The 8,595-nt window shown below is 40.0% G+C and overlaps 1 protein-coding gene across 1 annotated transcript in view; it reads left to right on the top strand.

Moving 5' to 3' along the window:
* The first annotated feature begins 245 nt into the window (after nucleotides 1-245).
* LOC102261946 (guanylate-binding protein 1) overlaps nucleotides 246-8,595 on the top strand; it is a 41,348-nt gene continuing 32,998 nt past the window's right edge. Inside the window, exon 1 of the mRNA XM_005864104.2 lies at nucleotides 246-698. The gene's annotated coding sequence lies outside the window, so the exon portion shown is untranslated. The remainder of the gene's footprint in view (nucleotides 699-8,595) is intronic.

Here is an 8,595-nt window from a genome sequence, read left to right as displayed (position 1 = left end):
ATCCGCCCCGAAGGCGGGGGCCTCGCCGGCTCTGGTGGCTGCTGCCGCCTCCGCTCCCCAGTGGCATTTTTTGCGCGAGCGAAGGGCATGGAGGGCGGGAGAAGGCACTGTTTGCCAGGAGCGCTTGTGGGGTTTCATGGAGAAGCAGAAGGGACTCCCCTCGTTCCAGCCGCAAAGGTTTGCGCTGCCACCCCCAAGGGTGTCCTAGCCTGGCACCTTGCCCGGTGGGAAAACTGGGTGAGTCCCCTGGCTTGTGTGGGCGCCGCCTCTTCTGCAGGCAGTGGGGGCTTTTATGGCACCAGCCCCGCGCGGCCCCGAGCGAAGTGGACATGGGTGGACGTGAAGGCTCCTGGTCTGATAGCACTTTCCGGGGTGGAGGTCCAGCAAACAAAGTGGCCTTGGGAAAGGGCTGCTGTTGCCCGCACCTGCTCCTCGCTGGTTTCCACCCTCTGGGATCCTACGGAAGCATTCACTTTTGGTGGCAGCCAGGGAAAACGTGTGTGAAACCTGACTCCGGATTTTGGCCAAAAGATCAACTGAAGACCAGTCGCTATCTGGGCCACGCCATGGACGCGGGAGATGGCTAAAGTTAGAGTATGTGCTCCTGTAGGACCTGCCCTTACTTGCTCATGAAGGACTTGACCCTATCAGTTGCCTCCTCTCAGGTGTCAGTTCTCCAGATTGACCCCAGGTCGCTGGTAAGTTGGAGTAAACTGTGGGCTGTTTTAGGAAGGCTAAAATATAACCATCCAGTCGCTTCAAAGGAATTCGGTTTGGCTGACCATAAAATGCTTTGAGGATCTTTATGCTTGGACTGCTGATGAAAAACAAAAGCGCGGAATGCATTGTTACATAGTAAACTGTCCCCACGTTAAATTCTGCCAGGGCTTTGGAAAAGTACAGTACACGTTTTGGGAGTAGTTGGCCTTAGCTGTATGCTGTCAGATAGTTCTCAGCAGTCCCTACTTAAAAGTCCTTGTAAGTTGTAATAGCCTGTCAAAGTAGCAGGAGATAACGGGAATTTACTGTTGTGCTAAAAGGAAATAGAGACCCTAATATCTAAAAGTTCAATCTAGTTGTAGTTTTAATTGAGTTTTAAATGTTTTCTAAAGCAACCAGTGTCTCTTGTATGATTATTATATCATACAGAGTCATAGTTGCTTTAACATTGCTGTGAATGAGTGGTGTGAATCTTTTTTAGGAAAAATACTTACCTCATTTAAAAAAATCCTTTTGTTTTTTGTAGCATAATTTTTTTTTATTTTTAGCAGAGGGCAGAGACATAGAGACGAGTGTAAAGATTGGTCAAATACAGAACATTTTTAAGAAGGTATGGCCATAGAATTGTAGATTAGCTTCTTTCAGTCTGTTTTCTATTTACTTGGCTTTCTGCCAAGAATAATTTGATTGACTCATAGAACAACCAGTCTGACTGTTGGAGGCGTTTCCCATCCAATCCCAGAGGCTCCTGTTATTTGTTTTTATGTAGGCAGAGCAGTGCTAAAAGCACTGCAGTGTATTCCAAAAATATGTCATTATGTTGTCTGCAGTGCAACTAGGAGTGGACAGCAAGACAAGATAGAGGAAGATTAGACACAAAGAATTATTTGAGTTCTGTTTATATAGCAGTACACTTGAAGCAACATGAATTTGCCGTATGTTTGAACTGAAAGGTTAAAGTATAAACCCAGTTACTTGAACATTTTTAATAAAGCAGGAACCATGCTGTTAAATGTGACTGTGTATTTTTATTGATGCACATTTACGTTTTGAATCAAGCTTTCAGAGCCTTATGTACCAGATAAATGTTAGTTTGCTTCATTCCACAACTAAACCTTGTACTCCATCCCCAAAACTTGAATAAAAAAAAAATAATATGCTGAGTAAAAAAGAAAAAAAAAATGGAGCCCAGAGACTTGGAGACAGCTCTGGGTTGTAAAGCTGCCAATGGTATTATTTAGCCCTTGTAGAGTTTTATTGACATTCATTATTTTAGAGGTAAACCTCTTGCCCACTTGTTCCAAAGAAGCCCTCTATAAAGGAAATAGGAAATGGGCTTTTATCAGCTTATACATATAAACAATTCACCTTAATTTACCCTTACATTATACACAATTCACACAAAAATTCAGCTGTGCCAGAATCACTTTTTGTTAGTGTTTGGCCAGTGACGTGGGCTGTGAAAGAATTCACAACTAAAAGAAGAGGCGCAGAGAGGAAATTTATTTTACTTTCCAGAAAGGGAAAGGCCTGGTGTATTGCTAATCAATACATGAGCAAGAAACAAAAGGTGGCTTTCCTTTTAAAGGGTAATGGCTGTTATTGCTAGGTGACAAGGAAGGGAGGAGAAGTGGAACAGACATCAGGGGGGTTGTAGTTTATTTTTAACTTTTTTTTTAGAGAGAGACAGAGAGGAACATCAATGTGAGAGAGACACATCGATTGGTTGCCTTCTGCATGAGCCCTGACCAGGCCCAGGCCGGGGAAGAGCCTGTAATCTAGGTACGTGCCTTTGACCAGAATCAAACCCGGGGCTCTTCAGTCAGCAAGCCAATGCTCTATCCACTAAGCCAAAGCAGACAAGGCTAGTTTGTTTGTTTTTCAAGAGACAGTCCAGGCAGATGTCCTAGGGAAGTGTCTTATCAATATTTTTCCTAAGCCTATAAAACATGCTTAGAGCAAAAATTATGAAGAGTTCAAAAGAGGCTTGTTTGAAGGAGAGGAGGAAAGGGAACTTTCTTCTAACTAGAGACGCCTTGGCGAGAATTATCCCTGAGTTCTGAAAACAACAGGAAGGAGGGGTATGCAAGAATGTAGCTTTGAGAGTAACTTATCTTGTCCTGCAGTTTGAACAGAGGGGCTGTTTGCATCAGAGGAACTAATAATCTTGGGGTTTAATTGCCAGGTACTTCTCATAGCTTAGAGAAAGTTACAGCAAAAAAAGAAGAGGCATTTTTCTTACCCTTACACTTTTGATTCCCTGACATAAACAATATACATTACTGGTCAGGAGAATAAGCAGCTGATTATCCTAGCATTAATCCTATTTCAAAGTAGCCCTGCCCTACTTTCACTTTTAATCTTACATATATTAACCCTAAGTAATGTTTCAAAGTGTCCTGTAGTCATCTCAAGGCTCACCTGGGGAAGGATCCACTTCCCACAGTCACTAATGTGGTTGTTCACAAGGTTCATTTCATTATGGGCAGTTGGAAGGAAGGTCTGAATTCTCTGAAGACCATCCTGTAACTTGCTTCATCCATGTAAGCAAGCCAAGAAACGTGTAGGGGGGAGGGGGGAGAGAGAGAGAAGGAAAGAAGGAGAGGGAGAGGGAGAGGAGGAAAGGGAAAGGAAGTTGGGGGAAGAGAAAAAAAGAGAGAGCAAGAGAGTGTGTTGTCAAGATGGAAATCATTTGCATAACTAGAACACTACCTAGTCATAGAAGTAATGTATCATAATGTTGATGTTTATTAAAAGCAATTCACTAGCTGTTCACACTCAAGGCAGCTGCTCAAGGGTATGAATAATAGGAGACAGGGATCATTGAAAACCAGTGTCAGAAATTGCCTACTACAGCTTTGTTGTGGGAGAATGAAGGAGTTGAAATCTGGAACGTGCTATGACTAAGCTTCTGGGAGTATTTGTAAAATCTTCTTCCTTAACTTATGTCATGGCACAGGGACATGTGTACTTTTTAAAAATTATCTATTGTGATATTATAATTTGGTTCTTTTTCATTATGTATGTGAAACTTTGATTAACTTTTTTAAAATAAAAATCACTAAGACTAGATAAGACCTAAGAGGCTAAGTGTGAACATAGTTGGCAAGTTAGGAGTCTAGCATAGAATTCCAGGTGAATGGCCCTAACCGATTTGGCTCAGCGGATAGAGCATCGTCCTATGGACTGAAGGGTCCAGGTTTGATTCCGGTCAAGGGCATGTACCTTGGTTGCAGGCACATCCCCACTAGGGAGTGTGCAGGAGGCAGCTGATTGATGTTTCTCTCTCATCGATGTTTCTAACTATCTCTCTCCCTTCCTCTCTGTAAAAAAATCAATAAAATATATTTTTTTTAAAAAGAATTCCAGGTGAATGATGATATGGTCTTGGAGAAGAGATGTTGAGATTACATATAACTCTAGATGTGTGCCACATTTAGAGTTTACAGAACTTACTGTTGAAATGAATTTCAAACATTCCAGAGAAAAATTTGAATCAAGAATGAATTAACTACTTCTTATTCACCAAGATGGAGGAGACTGTGGGAGGATTAGATTCAGGACTACAGGATATCATCAAAAGTTTTAGTTTGGCTATGTCAAGCTTGAGATACTTATAGAACAAGATGTGGAGATATCAATGTCCCAAATAGCTTCTCAAAGAGCAAGTATTTAAAAGTGAAATAAGGAAATCTCTGTGACCAGAATCCTACTGGGATTAATTTAGAGTTTGTTGTACTTTTTTTTGAATAATCCCCAGTTGCCATGATCTGCCATGTAGGCTATATTTAGTACAATTTTATCTTCTGGTCTTATGGTTTATAGGCTTGAAAATAGGTGAATATATTCTTTCAACTGTTGGAAAGCCCTTTCCTGTTCCTCTAGCCATAAAAAATTTACTGCTTTACGTGTGACCTTGTATATAGGCTTTGCCACATCTGCTAAGTAAGGAATGTGTTGCCTCCAGTACATGAATAGTCCCATAAGCTATTGTGCTTCTTTTTTGTTTGTTGGGCTTTTTAAATTGTCTAACTTATTATTTTTTCTGGAATAGTTCTGCCTTTAGAGCTCTAATTTATGTCTAAAAATGTGACTTGTGTATCAGGTTGTTGTATTTTCTTCGGATTAATGGTCCATCCCTGGCTTTGTAGGTGTGTGACTAATTTGTCTAGGTCTGCTTGTAGAGTGTTAATGTTATCATGGTATAGAAATATATTATCAATATACTGTATGATTTTTGATGAATATTGTTCTGGGTCAATGTATGAAGAGAGTAAATTATGTGCTATTGTTGGTGAATTTTTATAACCTTATGGTAATCTTTTAAACTGATACTGTTTTCCTTGCCATGTGAATGTAGTGATGTGTCTGGAGTCTTCACTAATTGGGATAGCAAAGAACATGTCTGAGAGGTCAATGACTGCCATGTATTTAGAAAGGTCTTTCTGTATTAATTACTTCAAGAGCATTGGGTAGAACTCCATCTGTGTCTGGTGAGACTTTATTTATGTTTTTATAATCTATTGTGATTCTATATTCTTCACTTGGTTTTTTTACTGGCCAAATAGGGCTATTATATATATGTGATTTACCTATTTCAGTGATACTTTTTGCTAATAATTTTTCAACTGCCTTTGTGATGTCTTCATGACCTCCTCTTAGTGGATATTGTGGAGTAAAAGATGATTGTACAGGTTCTGGGAGTTGGATTGGTTCTATCTTAAGTTCTGCTAGTGAAGCCTGTATCTTATGTAGTGCCATAATTTGAATTTTAACCTGAAATATTTTGTGTATGCTATCCATTCCTAGAACGTTTTGTATGCCTTTGGCTGTGTAAAATGTAGTGTCAATTGTGGTATTTTTATATATGATGCGCCCTGGCAATGCTGTGGCTGTGATAGAGTTTCCTGTAACACCTTCAATTGTTATACAGTGTGAATTAAAGGTAGGTGCCCAGTTTGTGTTAAGGAAAGTAATTTGTGATCCTGTGTCTACTAAGAAACAAGTATTTATACTTCTTGTGTGTTCAGTACATATCTATAGTGTAACATATGGTCTATTGTCTCCCTGTTTTGTAAAAATGTCATAAATATGTATGCCTGAGAGACGTTTGTCGTCCTCAAAACTTAATTTTGCTGACCCCCGCTCTGCCATTTGAATGGATTGCGGGGGCCCTTCCAGTTTCCCTGATCGTTTGTCCTTCTGAAAGGCTTTCCCTGATTTCTTCCTTAATTATAGTTTCCACCTTCCTGTGGGTTTCTGAAAGGGTTATTTTGTTTAAATGGATTTTTGTTCTGCCTAAATGGATTATTATTCTGTCTGGGTTGATTCAATCCATTCTTATTATTGGATTTTTGATTTTGAAAAAATGGATTGTTGTTTTTTCAATAATTTGTTTTTTTGAATAGGTATTGTTCCCTTTGTTTTTTATTTTGAAAATTCCGTCCTTTGTTCTGGAAATTTCTAGATTTCGTTATTTGGCTTTGAAATGAAAAGTTCGAGTTCTGTTTATCTTTGTTTACCTTGGTGTTTTGGAATGAATATTTTTTGTCTTGTATTAGGTCCTCATGCAAAGTGATTTTTGACCTAATATCTTCTGGGGTAGTTGCACCAGAAATTAAATTTTGAATTTGTATTTTATATCCTTCAGGTGCATTTTTTATTAATGTTCTTATAATTCCTTCTATCTGGTTTTTTTCTCATGGATTTTCTACTGCTCGATTATATATGCTTGATAGGAGGACTAATTTTCTTAGCTGTCTTTGAAACTTAGCCAATGTGTGCCATTTTTCTGAGAATTGTGTAGATGTCATATCTAGTGCTGGAAATGTCTTTCTTCAGGCCCTGAAAATCCAGTGCCATAATGATGCTAATGCGTTTCTGTTATTTTCTACATGGGTTTTCATGCTTTTTCTTAATTTTTCTAATTCTATGGCATCTAATACTTGAGCTAATTCCTCTGCACTTATCATCGTGGTGTGGCCACCTTTCTCAAAGATATCTAGTAGCCATTCTACATCTGTCTTATCTCCCTTAATTAGGGTTTTTCTTAGATCTTGTAACTCTTGTCTATTGAAAGAGGTAAATTCTACTATCTTTTCTGGTACATCTGTCCCTGACTTAATAATCTTTTTTACAACTGCTGGTTGCACTGAATATTTTTGTACTACCCTCTGCGCTAATTGTTTCCCTCTGTCATTGTCTTCTTGTAAGTTGTGTATAGTTAGTTGCAAGATTGGAATGACTTCCTCTGGTGGTGCTCTTTCTACTACTGGAATCAAATTTGTTGGGTCATTCGTTACCTTGCTATTTAATCTTGGGGTGTGATGTACCTTGCATTTGTTTTTTAAGGTATCTTCTAGCACTCTCCATTTACTTTCTGCCGGAATATTAGCCAATTCATCTTAGTTATCCTTCTCCAAAAGTGCCTTAGTTTCTCCATTTTTGCTTTCCTTCCTATAAGTTGTACCTGGTCCTGATTTTCCAAAAGGATAGATAGTGTGTGGTTTAGGCCTCTGTTGTAGAGAAAATGTTATGTTAGTGTAGAAAAGAAAAATGTAAATTCTGTACAGAGTGTTAATAAGCTTTTTCCCGAAATTTCTTTGGCTCTGTCCTTTATTCATAATATTTTAACTTCATCCAAATATTTAAATTTATTTTAAATTTTGTTCAAGTTGGATAGAGGTCCCTTCAACCGTACCATACCGAATTTCACCTTAGTTATGCCCTCGGTTCCCCTCACGTGGACAACTGGTTGTATAATCCGCCAACTCAGACCCCTTGAGACAGGTTGACTGTTACGACCCTTGCGGGAATCAGCCGACCCTGGGCTTGCCAAGCAGGTTGCTGGAAGATGGTCCACCCCTGCTGCTTGACACAGTCGCTGCAGGGAAGAAACATCTGCATAGCTTATGTTTCAAGGGACCTGGCGTATATGGCATATGTTTGCTTCCCTTCTTAGCACCATGTGTTTTTACCAGGGTCACCTCTCCGAGAAAGGTTGTTTCCCCAGGTGGGGATTTTTCCCTGGAGTTAGGGATTAACAGGACTAAGGAAGGGAATAAATCAGTAAAACCCCTTAACTAAGTGCCAGGCGGGTAGTTAATCACTTTAACTAAGGACAATCACGATTAAGCTACATAATCTTTGCTTAGGATAATCTCCTTCAGTTACTTCCATGTAGCTTAACAGAACAGTACAGTAGTGACCTTGGAATGGAGATAACTAGCCCTAACCTTTGGAATAGAATGGATAGGATTAAGATCAAATGGTATAAATACAGATGTAACAGGAGAATAAAGAGAGAACCTGGTTATGCTGATCAACTGAACGCTGTCTCCCTGTCATTCCTTCTTCGCCCACTCCGTCCACATCTTTGGGAACCCCTGGACCTCCTAGGGCTGAACCCCAACAGCAGGTGGACGGTTTATGTCCTTAAGTGAGCTGGGAGCATTCGTTCGGTTAGGTTTTGGTTTCCCTTAGAGTCCCTTTTTCCTTCCCGTAGGTCAAATAGAAAGTGTTTACCTGCTGTGCTCAGGTTAAATTTAATCCTGTCTGCCGACTACACCAAATGTCCCAAATAAGCTTCTATTTCTTATATATTTAAGGCCCGTCACCTATGTCGAGGTGCGGGGGGTTCCCATATAGGTGCTGCTCCTAAGTGGGACATGCACAGGTGGTCTGGACCATCCGCTTGAGGCTTGTGCCAATACCTTCTGGTCAGACACTTTCACAGAGACAGCACCGAGATCTGAGCCGAGCCGGAGAAATTACACACAAACAGGTTAGATGCAAGCACACAGGGGGTTTATTTACCAGTTTCTGATGGGTCTCAGATGCTGGGAAGGATCCACACATGGCAGCCGCTGATAACAA

The sequence above is a fragment of the Myotis brandtii genome, unplaced genomic scaffold (genome assembly GCF_000412655.1).
Source record: "Myotis brandtii unplaced genomic scaffold, ASM41265v1 scaffold1852, whole genome shotgun sequence".
Lineage (NCBI taxonomy): Eukaryota > Metazoa > Chordata > Mammalia > Chiroptera > Vespertilionidae > Myotis > Myotis brandtii.
Note: the sequence above shows the minus strand (reverse complement) of the source record. Positions and strands in the feature narration are given on the sequence as shown.